This window comes from Gigantopelta aegis, chromosome 13 (assembly GCF_016097555.1).
Source record: "Gigantopelta aegis isolate Gae_Host chromosome 13, Gae_host_genome, whole genome shotgun sequence".
In the NCBI taxonomy this organism is placed as follows: domain Eukaryota; kingdom Metazoa; phylum Mollusca; class Gastropoda; order Neomphalida; family Peltospiridae; genus Gigantopelta; species Gigantopelta aegis.
Genome location: NC_054711.1, coordinates 34,441,658 through 34,454,755, shown reverse-complemented (window position 1 = coordinate 34,454,755; position 13,098 = coordinate 34,441,658). Strand labels below are relative to the sequence as shown.

General features: G+C 36.1%; 1 protein-coding gene and 1 long non-coding RNA gene across 3 annotated transcripts in view; one reads left to right on the top strand and one right to left on the bottom strand.

The window, feature by feature from the left end:
• The window catches only part of LOC121387475, a 40,837-nt gene that overhangs the window by 137 nt on the left and 27,602 nt on the right, over positions 1-13,098 (bottom strand). The window lies entirely within an intron of this gene.
• The window catches only part of LOC121387474 (trafficking kinesin-binding protein 1-like), a 135,668-nt gene continuing 131,539 nt past the window's right edge, over positions 8,970-13,098 (top strand). The window contains exon 1 of one of the 2 annotated variants that reach the window (XM_041518601.1): positions 8,970-8,995. The gene's annotated coding sequence lies outside the window, so the exon portion shown is untranslated. Of the gene's footprint in view, positions 8,996-9,058; positions 9,132-13,098 lie in introns of those variants that run through there. The other variant, XM_041518602.1, reaches the window with a different exon arrangement.

Here is a 13,098-nt window from a genome sequence, read left to right as displayed (position 1 = left end):
ATAGATATAAATATCAAATAGACGAATCATTAAACAATAAATATAAAACATGAAATAAAGCTTTACAGACACAGACCTGTTCGATCTAGACTTTAAGAAGCTGATTCCTAGTGTAAAATATGTTCGGCTTTTAAAGCCTTTTAGTTAACTGATACAGTACTTACAACTTTTTGCTTAATTATCATTTCTGGCAAATCCAGAATGGTTCTGGTCGTACTGATTTGTAGTAACCCAGAATCAGTCCTTCATATCTGAAATGCGTGATCGCACCTTATATTTTTTTTTTTTTTTTTTTTTTTTTTTTTTATATCTCAGAAGCATTTTCAGACACTGTGTTTAAACCTTTAATGGATATGGACATGCAAATACTTCTTGGAGCTGAAATTAATCCGGTCAAACATCTGTTTTCTTGAAGAGAAACAAGAATGACCTGATGACGACCGTTCTATATAAGGCCCGTCTTGTGAGTTAATCCTGTCGCCAGTAGTAGTAGTTTATTTACTTTAAGCCGTGTGGCTCATAAGCATACAAGTATATACAATATTATAAGTCATATATAAATAATCACCAACATAAACATAAACAAGTGGATGTGTATTTGGAGGATTGACAGTTATACATGTTGCGATCTTAAATGTAATGCATATTTTAAATATTTTCCAAGGTTACAAAGTTGTTTTTTATTCCGAACAGACATAATTGTATTAATTTAAAAACAGACGGTCTTAAACAGTAGTACTTGTTTACATACAAACATGTCATACAGCTGTTTTCCTTGAAGAAAGACAGGAATGACTTGATGACGACCGTTCTATATTAGGCCCGTCTTGTGAGTTAATCCTGTCAAACATCTGTTTTCTTGAAGAAAGACAGGAATGACTTGATGACGACCGTTCTATATTAGGCCCGTCTTGTGAGTTAATCCTGTCAAACATCTGTTTTCTTGAAGAAAGACAGGAATGACCTGATGACGACCGTTCTATATAAGGCCCGTCTTGTGAGTTAATCCTGTCAAACATCTGTTTTCTTGAAGAAAGACAGGAATGACCTGATGACGACCGTTCTATATTAGGCCCGTCTTGTGAGTTAATCCTGTCAAACATCTGTTTTCTTGAAGAAAGACAGGAATGACTTGATGACGACCGTTCTATATTAGGCCCGTCTTGTGAGTTAATCCTGTCAAACATCTGTTTTCTTGAAGAAAGACAGGTATGACCTGATGACGACCGTTCTATATAAGGCCCGTCTTGTGAGTTATTCCTGTCAAACATCTGTTTTCTTGAAGAAAGACAGGAATGACTTAATGACGACCGTTCTATATTAGGCCCGTCTTGTGAGTTAATCCTGTCAAACATCTGTTTTCTTGAAGAAAGACAGGAATGACTTGATGACGACCGTTCTATATTAGGCCCGTCTTGTGAATTAATCCTGTCAAACATCTGTTTTCTTGAAGAAAGACAGGAATGACCTGATGACGACCGTTCTATATAAGGCCCGTCTTGTGAGTTAATCCTGTCAAACATCTGTTTTCTTGAAGAAAGACAGGAATGACCTGATGACGACCGTTCTATATTAGGCCCGTCTCATGAGTTAATCCTGTCAAACATCTGTTTTCTTGAAGAAAGACAGGAATGACTTGATGACGACCGTTCCATATTAGGCCCGTCTTGTGAGTTAATCCTGTCAAACATCTGTTTTCTTGAAGAAAGACAGGAATGACCTGATAACGACCGTTCTCTATAAGGCCCGTCTTGTGAGTTAATCCTGTCAAACATCTGTTTTCTTGAAGAAAGACAGGAATGACTTGATGACGACCGTTCTATATTAGGCTCGTCTTGTGAGTTAATCCTGTCAAACATCTGTTTTCTTGAAGAAAGACAGGAATGACCTAATGACGACCGTTCTATATAAGGCCCGTCTTGTGAGTTAATCCTGTCAAACATCTGTTTTCTTGAAGAAAGACAGGAATGACTTGATGACGACAGTTCTATATTAGGCCCGTCTTGTGAGTTAATCCTGTCAAACATCTGTTTTCTTGAAGAAAGACAGGAATGACCTGATGACGACCATTCTATATAATGCTCGTCTTGTGAGTTAATCCTGTCAAACATCTGTTTTCTTGAAGAAAGACAGGAATGACCTGATTACGACCGTTCTGTGTAAGGCCCGTCTTGTGAGTTAATCCTGTCAAACATCTGTTTTCTTGAAGAAAGACAGGAATGACCTGATTACGACCGTTCTGTGTAAGGCCCGTCTTGTGAGTTAATCCTGTCAAACATCTGTTTTCATGAAGAAAGACAGGAATGACCTGATGACGACCGTTCTATATTAGGCCCGTCTTGTGAGTTAATCCTGTCAAACATCTGTTTTCTTGAAGAAAGGCAGGAATGACCTGATGACGACCGTTCTGTGTAAGGCCAGTCTTGTGAGTTAATCCTGTCAAACATCTGTTTTTATGAAGAAAGACAGGAACGACCTGATGACGACCGTTCTATATAAGGCCCGTCTTGTGCCTGTATCAAAACCTAAATATCACAATGTGTAACCTGTGACGTTGTGTTGTGGGTGGGTGGCTGGAGCACATACCTTTTATTTTAATTTTAATTTCATACATATTTATTATACAAATTGGCAACGTTTGTTTTGTGTAACGACACCACTAGAGCACATTGATTTATTAATCATCAGCTACTGGATGTCAAACATTTGGTAATTTGACATATAGTCTTAGAGAGGAAACCCGCTACGTTTTTCCATTAGTAGCAATGGATCTTTTATATGCACTATCCCACAGACAGGATATCACATACCACGGCCTTTGATACACCAGTCGTGGTGCACTGGCTGGAACGAGAAATAGCCCAACGGGCCCACCGACGGCAATCGATCCCAAACCGACCGCGCATCAAGCGAACGATTTACCATGAGCTACGTCTCGCCCCTATAAATTGCCATACATCATAATATGTAAAAATTTACTAACACAATGTTTAGAAGTCGCCTGTGATCAAAACTTGCTAAAATAATATGACTTTAGTACACTGGTGTATAGAAGATTTTGGAGGGTGGGGAGTGGGGATCGGGTGGAGGGGCAACCCACACTATGTACGTACCCGTATATATGATTTTTAAAAATTTAATAGGGTTTTTTTTAAGAATTACTCTAAAGTCGACTAGCCCAAAATTAATTTTTATAAAAAGTTTATTTTGTTTAAGGACACTACTAGAGCACATTGGATTATTAATCATCGGGTGTTAAAAATTTGGTAATGTTGACATATAACCTTAGAGAGTAAACCTGCTACACTTTTCCATTAGTAGCAAGGGATTTTTTATATGCAGCATCCCACAGCTAGGATAACACATAGCACGGTATTTGATATAAATCTCGTGGTGCACTGGCTAGAACGAAACAGCCCAATCGGCCGTTCGATGGGCTTGAATCCTAGACCGGCCACGCATCAGACAAGCACTTTAATTTATCACTCATCTATAGCTACATCCCGCCCTAAATTTTCTAAATGCTAAATAACTGTTCACTTGGTGTAAAAAATGTTTATATGGAATGCCAGTTCGTATTAAAGTGGGTATTAATTAATGTAGATTTGCAGGGATATAAATTGATGTCGCTACGAAGTCCATTAATTCGTAAATACATCTTACCCCTTGGTTGTCCTATATATTGAGTATGGCGGGTTTTTTACCCAAGTGATAAGATAAATAACATTTGAAGAACAGCGTTATAATATGTTTTATAGGATAAACGCGTCCAATGTGACTGCTTTTAAAGTGTTTTTTTCTTCAAGGAATTTGTCATTTTTGCATTTACTTTTGCCACATTTTAATGCGGAGTGAGTTTTATTAACATCATTAGAGTTTAGAATAAACATATTATATATGTGTGTGTGTGTGTGTGTGTGTGTGTGTGTGTGTGTGTGTGTGTGTGTGTGTGTATTATATTAATAACATTAAAATAAGACGATTTTCGTTTTATTTTTATTTTAATATATATATATATATATATATATATATATATATATATATATATATATATATATATATGGTATACATTCTACAAACAATAAAAAACAACAAGTAATAGTGATCAGACAGTTTGCAGTTACTAATTATGGCTTATTTCAATAATATAACAAAATGCATTGATACACTAATTATACCTATGGTTATGGGTACCTTTTCGTCAATAATCCAAATTTAAGAATAATAAATCTGGTTTTGGAAACTGATTCCCTCCATCCATTATACATACGTTTATAAATGTTTGAAATAATTTTATAAATAATCCAAAATTATCCATTATGAATGAAATCGGTATGGTTGTAAAATAAAGTGCATAACTTCATGGTGGTAACATCATTTCATTATTTGTGTAGAATTGTGGAAATGTAATCATGATTGCTAGACAATGTATTCACAATCGTAATCGATTACTTTCAATTATCTGGTAATCGTAATCGTAATCGATTACTTTTGTCAAGTAATATAGAAATGACTGGAAATTATGGCCAACCATTACGCAAAATGACTAAAGTGATTCAAGTCTTATTGTTGACACTTGTATACAGGCTTTTGGTCTTAAATATTGATAAAATCACATTTTAAGAACAAACAAGGATAAGTATATTGATTATACGATATAAAATACTACTTAATAATAATTATTTATTATTATACAATAACTTAATATTCAACTTTTGCTATAGTTTCAGATTAAAGAATGTTATAGAAAATTTGCTCAATAACACTTGAATATAACAACAAAAGGTTCTGGTAATTAATGTTTCTCTGGTTTATTCTTAAACAAACAACACAGAATCTGCTATATTATTGATGTCTTGTTATCTATGAGCTTTTCATCCCTGATTAGTTGTAATGGTTCGCTGGTTTATTCTCAAACCTAGCATGGAGCTAACAAGTGGACACGTGGGAGACAACATAGCTGTACCTATCCCTCTTGTGGATAGGGGACACGGTGACCCACGAAATATTCTCGGAATAATCATAGACCGTGATGATAACGATATGTACGTAATTTGTGTGAAAGCAGGGATTCTAAAAGGGAAGTTTACACCCAACTGTGGTGGACAGGGATATGTTAGGTGTAACTGTGCTGGTTCTAAGGGATGCGAGTCCAATCGATGCAAATGTTTCAAAAGCAAAATTCAATTTTCCAGCCGTTGTCATGGTAGCCTTGTATGCAAAAACAAGTGACCTTTCTATACCAATATGTTACTTTTCATGATTTGACACTGACTACTTGGTAACATTCAACTTCATCTTCATGTACAACTTCTGGAATGATTTGCTTTGAGTTTAAATAAAGCGTTACATTAGGACTTGAGTGGTGTGGTATTATAGATAACACTTTAGTCATTTTGCGTAATGGCTGGCCATGATTTTAAGTTATTTCATGAAATCATAAGGAGCCAAAATCTTACCGGCTCTGCACAGGGCGGTCTTCCACAGGACGGTTCTGCACAGGACGGTCTATAGTATACGCTGCGGTGACCGGTTACCAGTCGTTTGTCTACACGTGTACTGAGTTATGGGGTGGGGGGGGGTGGTGGGGGGGGGGGGGGGGGGGTGGGTGGGGGGGGGGGGGGGGGGTGGTGGGTGGGGGGGGTGGTGGAGAGTCAGTAATAATAAAGAAAACATATGTATATTGTGGATAATACTCAATAAAATATATATGTTTATATGTATAACGTGTGCGTGTGTGAGTATTAAACGGCTCTATACAGGTCGTTCCTACACAGGGCGGTTCTGCACAGGACGGTCTGTAGTATAGTGTACTAAGATATGGGGGTGGGTGGGTGGAGAGTCAGTAATAATAAAGATAATAATCAATAAATAACGTGTATATATATATATATATATAACAAAAAAATAATTAATATAGTGACGACGGCTCTGTACAGGACGTTCCTACACAGCACGGTTCTGCACAGGACGGTCTGTAGTATACGCTGCAGTGAATGGTTACGAGTTGTTGTTTGTCTACACGTGTACTGAGTTATGGGGGGGGGGGGAGGGGGGGTGAGAGTCAGTAATAATAAAGAAAACATATGTATATTGTGGATAATACTCAATAAAATATATATGTTTATATGTATAACGTGTGCGTGTGTGAGTATTAAACGGCTCTATACAGGTCGTTCCTACACAGGGCGGTCTTGTATTTTATATACTTAGATATGGTGGGAAAATCATTAACATTAAAGGTAATAAATATATATTTTGTATAATACTCATTGCGTTCGTGATGACACCGTATAAAAACGTGTATTTACTTTTCCCAATTAGAAAAAATGCAACAAAACACATTCTGATATTTAAAATATTATTTTACTATTAAAAGAAAATTATACGTAATTTCAAGTCACTCAGAAACCCGCAAACACTCTCCGTAATTTAAAAAAAGTACTTTCTGGTTCCTTTCTTATTGAAATGAACGCCATCTTTGTGGAACTCGGCCGGGTATTGGATGTTCAGACCAATCACACGTTTTCCAAACTTTTTCCTGAGGTGTCTGTTGATGGAATTTCTCTGCTTACAACGGGCAACGGGCAACTATATTTACGTGCCCCTATCCACAATACGCTCTTGAGGTAAGCCCGGGAGATTTCTTAAAGTTTCCTCGTCTGCTAATCTCTACGAAATATACTTCTTCAACTCCGAGTCGTTTGAACGATTGTTGAATACAATTAACCATCAGTTTTTGCAATTTAGTGTCTTTTCTTTTATGTTTAACGGTCTCTGTATTCTGTGACGTATCCCCACTCTTATTTATCTCATTTGTCTATATAGTTTCGTGTTTCATTTCCAAACAGTGCTTGCCAAATATTGTCGAAAGATACGTTCATTTTTTAATTCAATCAATAATATTTGATTATTTGTGTTTTTGAATACGGTAAATATGACGCATATTACTATTATTCAAGAAAATCAGAAAGTTGAAGACGTTTTCACCCTTAAAGTTTGTCGCGGCTGCGAAGCAGGTAATAATTCTTATTATTTATTATAAGATTTACTTTCATAATATTTATTGTTGGAGAATTTTTTTATAAGCAATAATGTTAAAGAGACATTCCCGAGTTTGTTGCATTGTAAAGATATTTCCGACTAATAAAATATTTCTACGATTAAACTTACATATTAAATATATTTTCTTGTTTAGAATATCAATGTCTGTATATTCAATGTGTTTCTGGTCGGCTTAATATTTTTAAGAATCCGAAAATGGATTTCGTCCCCAAATAAAATGAAAATTATCCTAGTAGAAATATTAGAACGATCAGAAACACATTTAATATAGAGCCACTAATATTCTAAACAAGAAAATATATTTTCAACATAACTTGTTACAATGTTATATAGCCTGACCAGCTATAGCGTAGCGTATATACAGCCAACCAATACATGTATTCATTATATATTTTCAACATAACTTGTTACAATGTTATTTAGCCTGACCAGCTATAGCCTATATACAGCCAACCAATACATGTATTCATTATATATTTTTGGATATGTATGTATTATATGTATAGTGGCAATCCCTTCTTTAAATTATTCTGTATTTCCTATCCTATAGTATTATAATTATTAAAATTATTTAATTTATCTTGATTTTTTTTTTACTGTTTGATTTAGTGCCCGTTTTAATGAAAATTTAATTATGTATTACTCGGTTATCCTCATATATATCATAATTATATTTGGAAAAAATACAGCATTAATCACGTCACTTGGTACTATTTTAATTTTTCGTTTACCCAGTACATCTCAGGTAGTACATAAATATATAGCTGAAAGTAAGAGATTAGAGTTGAACTAACTTATTATTCTGATCTTACTGCCCCATATAAGGTATCTACTCTCTCTCTCTCTCTCTCTCTCTCTCTCTCTCTCTCTCTCTCTCTCTCTCTCTCTCTCTCTCTCTCTCTCTCTCTCTCTCTCTCTCTCTCTCTCTCTCTCTCTCTCTCTCTGATATATATCCAATACACCCGACATTGATGGTACACAGTATTTTACGCAGATATCACTCCTCTATTAGTAATAGTTAGTGAATTAAATTTGATCTACAAAAACGACGTGTCTATATACGGTAGACAAACGTATTTTACGCAGATATCACTCCTCTATTAGTAATAGTGAATTAAATTTGATCTACAAAAACGACGTGTCTATATACGGTAGACAAACGTTTATATTGTCTAAAGTTAGCAATGTCCATTACTGATATAAACTGACAGAACACAACCAGTCGCACACAACGAACGTACTGGGTAGCGCCGTCCCGTGTAGCGCTGGCTGCAATGACCCATACACGTCACGTGACCGTCCTGTGGAGAACCATCCTCTGCACAGGGCGGTAAGCTTTTGGATACGTGTCCATGAAATGCATGCAATTTTCAGTCATTTTGCGTATTACCTGGTGGTCACAAGCACTTCGCGAAATGACTGATTTGTTTAGGCATTACGCGTAATGACTGGTTTCACAGATTGTCTGGAACATCGTATATATATATATATGTGTGTGTGTGTGTGTGTGTGTGTGTGTGTGTGTGTGTGTGTGCCTACATATATTAAAATTAAAATAAAACTATTTTGTTTTCCGATTGTTTATGTTAGAAAAGAAATTCGTTTTATTTTTTATTTAAGTATGTTATTAATTTAATGCTTACTAAAGGAAGAATTGAACTAATGACTGAGCATTTGTCTATAGAACACCTTAAATTCAAATTATTAACACCTATATTTGAACTGAAACTAGCCATGCTAACTTTACGCCATAGTTTAACTTTATTGGCAACGAAATTCCAAATCAGCTGAGGTGCTCCAAATGCAACGGGATTACGAAAACAATTTCCGGTAAAAACGGAAGTAGTGTTTGGGGTTGGAAGGTCATACTTTTTCCTTTTTTTGTTGTGGATAGTAAGTTACAAATTACTTGCAGAAGTCGTCCAGTTTCGTAAGTAATGTTTGGTTAGCGTATTTTAATAAATATGTTATTTTTCTTACAGGAATAAGCAGTGTTTCTTGTGGTTAAATATTACCTGGACAGTTGTCAACTTGTTTGCTTGCTGATTCAGTCGAATCGATGATTGGTATGTTGAGTTGTCATTGGAACTTGACTTGTTATCGATTGTGTGTGTCACTGGGTGTATGTGTCACTGTCACACTACGTGTAAACTGTTGCAAAATGTGTGAACAAAGCATGAATGGGATTTAGGTTATCGGCAACATCATATCTCCTTGTAAAGATTGTGGTTGAATAACTTCATGATCATCTCTGAAATCTGTAACCTTCTGTTCATGTAGGGGCGGATTTAGCACAGTTGGTTGAGTGCTCGCTTGAGGTGCTTGTGGCATGTGTTTTATCTATCGACGGAATACACTTGTAAGGTTATAAACATTTTATTAATTGATATTTTTAGTTAATTGAATAAGGTAATAGATCAAATAATCAAATTGATCGTGCGATTACAATGTGTGTGCGTTGTAGCCATTTTCTCGTTAATAGGACGCTTCATGATCCTTCGAGGATACATATAAAAGATCCCTTGCTGCGAATGGAAACAAGTACCTGGTTTCTTCTGATGACTATAAGTCAGAATTACCAAATGTTTGAAATCCAATAGCTGATCATTAATTGATCAATGTGCTCTTTGGTGTTGTTAAACAAACCAACTTTATTTATTTTTGAAGTGTTAACTCTCATGCTAAGACTTTTGCCGTAATAAAAATGGAGCGACTTTCAATAGCACTGTCAGCCATTAAAAGTTGAACATATATTAAAATTGTAATATACCGGTCAACCTAGTTACCACCCTGTAACTAGTCCGGAGTTCGCCCTGGAAAAGAAATGTCACCCGGACATTAAACCAAAGCACTTGCACTGTTACAGCATTACATGTACATGTACCTGTGTAAAAAAAATTATTGTTGGCTATAACATGTTTTACTTCACTGAGTAACAAAAATGAATTGATAGAAGAAAAAAAATCAGTGTTTACGGAGCTCACAACAAACTTATCCAGGTTACATAGAGAGTAGAGTCATGTTATGCACACTGTAAATGAACTCAACCATGCTACAGTGACATCAGCCAGGCTAGAGCCACAGCAACAGAGTTACTATATACATGTACAGAGCACCGTGAACATATCCATTGTGAGAAAAAGTCCCTTGCTGTGCAATATTCTGGTGAGATCAGTATTCATATAATATTCTGAGTGTTGCTGTTGATTTGTAACATTCATTGAAATATCAACACATTGAGTTCAGAACTCATGAGCATGCAGCCAAAACAGGAAAAAAGAAACAAAACGATTCTGCAAAATAATCAAAATAATACAGTTACTGATAACATACTAATCTCTATCAGGACTACGTGTTGCATTGCGTTATACTTTGGCATGCTCCTATACCACGAAGGTTTCGAGCATGTCCGCCCCAGGGTTCGCTCTCTGGCAGGCCAGGAACCCAATCTGGGACTACGTGTAGCTCTGGCACTCGCCAAATTCGCCAACTGCAAATTTTAAAAGCATTTGGCGAATTTTATTTAGAAAAAAACCCCTGGGTTTCTGCAATTTTTAATGTTTAATAAATAATTTGGCGAAATGTTTAGAAGTCGCCTGCTCTATAACACCAAAGCACATTGATTTTTTTATCATTGGCTATTGGATTTCAAACATTTTGGTAATTTTGACATATAGTTTTATAGAGGAAACCAGCTACATTTTTCCATTTATTAGTAGCACCATCCAACAGACAGGATAGCACATACCTTTGTTATACCAATCATGGTGCACTGGCTGGATTGAGAAATAGCCAAATGGGCCCACTGACGAGGATCAATGTCGGACCGACTGCATACCAGGCGAATGCTGTACCACTGGGCTACCTCATGCCCCTTAACCTCAACAAAACAAATTATGCCAAAGTATTTGTTTGGGGAACAGGATCAGTGATTTTTAAGTGTCAACCTTTGTATCAAATATACTTAGTTTGAAAACAAACCAAAGCTGGGTTTAGGGTTGAGTCTGTAGTGTGGTACCAGATTGTTAATAAACACACTGATAGAACTGGATGTGACAAAACACAGCACATCTGTGTTGGTGTGAACTATAGATCTGGCAATAGATAGCATGGAACATGTGCTATATTTTGACAGTGGCAGACTTTACTTTAAAACAGGAAAAAGTATATACATGTATATTAATCAATGTGGAATGCTTATAATTTTTGTAGTTTATGGAAGAAAATATATCTGAAAATATGAACACAGTTAATATATATACAGAGGATTTGTCACAAGTGTTTTTTCATATGGATAATATCAACCGATTCTATGCTAATCGGTATTTGTCACGGCTCTGCACATACCACAGCCTTTGATGTACCAGTCGTAGTACACTGGCTGGAGTGAGAAATAGCCCAATGGGTCCACTGACATGGATCAATCCTAAACCGACCATGCATGAAGCGAGCGCTTTACCACTGGGATACATCTCGCCCCAGTTAACTAGATGTTAATATTTTACATGTTAAAAAACACTATGAGATATGAAATTATCTGAAATATCACCTCGGTTATTTTTTAAAGGTTAAATTTATAATTTTAAGTAAAGTTAAAAGCAGACAAAATTAGTTTTGCCAGGTTGTAGTTGAATATAGATCTGTAAACTTCTGTAATTTGTATGTTATTCTCCATCTGCTGTAGTATTCTACTGAAACGGATGTACATAGGATGACAGTGTTTCTGCCAGAAAGAAATTTTTGAGTATGAAAGAAAGAAAGAAAAGTTTTATTTAACGATGCACTCAACACATTTTATTTACGGTTATATGGAGTCAGACATATGGTTAAGGACCACACAGATTTTAAGAGGAAACCCGCTGTCGCCACTACATGGGCTAGCTACTCTTTCCGATTAGCAGCAAGGGATCTTTTATTTGCGCTTCCAACAGGCAGGATAGCACAAACCATGGCCTTTGTTGAACCAGTTATGGATCACTGGTCAGTGCAAGTGGTTTACACCTACCCATTGAGCCTTGCCCACTCACTCAGGGTAATGGAGTCGGTATCTGGATTAAAAATCCCATGCCTCGACTGGGATCCGAACCCAGTACCTACCAGTCTGTAGACCGATGGCCTAACTACTATGCCACCGAGGCCGGTTTTTTCAGTATGATGCTATGGAATTGAATGCAATCACAATCAACTGTGGGTATGGGAAGCTTATCCCAGAAAGAAAATAGGTTATGTTTAGGGTTAGGGTTAAGAAAATCATACAGTAATGATAAGAGTCATTAATTTTGTCAAAAGAACTTAAGAGAATAAAATCTGCAAAACAATTTGGGTATTGTGCCATTCCCATTTTACCTTTTGGCAGAAACCATGGATGAGGTATTTTGTAAGTCACTGAAAACAAATCTACTGGTAGAAATAACACTTAAAATTTACTCATTATTGGGAATACAGAGTAGGCAGTAAAATATATTTAAACCGTATATGGGCAGGATTTAGCTCAGTCGGTTGACTGCTCACTTGAGGTGCTTGCATCACAGGATCGAACCACCTCAGTGGATCCATTTAACTGATAGGATTTTTTCTCTCATTCCAACCAGTACGCCACAATTGGACAACGGCCGTGGTATGTGATTTCCTGTCTGTGGGAAAGTGCATATAAAAGATCCTTTCCTGCATTAGGAAAATTATAGCGGGTTTCCTCTTTTGTCAGAATTACCAAATGTTTGAATCTGATAATTCAATGTGCTCTAGTGGTGTCGTTAAACAAAACAATTTTTTTTAAAAACCCTGTAGCTCATAGTTCATAATTTTGTTATAAAATTAACCTGCAATTGTACATCACTGTACCAAATCCACTTAAGAACAGGCCAAATACAAAATACATGTATGAAAAATTACATTAATTAATTATATTATTATTTATTGTGTTCAAAGTAAAAAGGATGGTATGGAAATGCCTGTCATATCGACTTTAGTGGGTGTTTTTCAGGGGTCAATATTTCATAATCTTAGGCAACCAGAAGTTTGTTCACATGATAT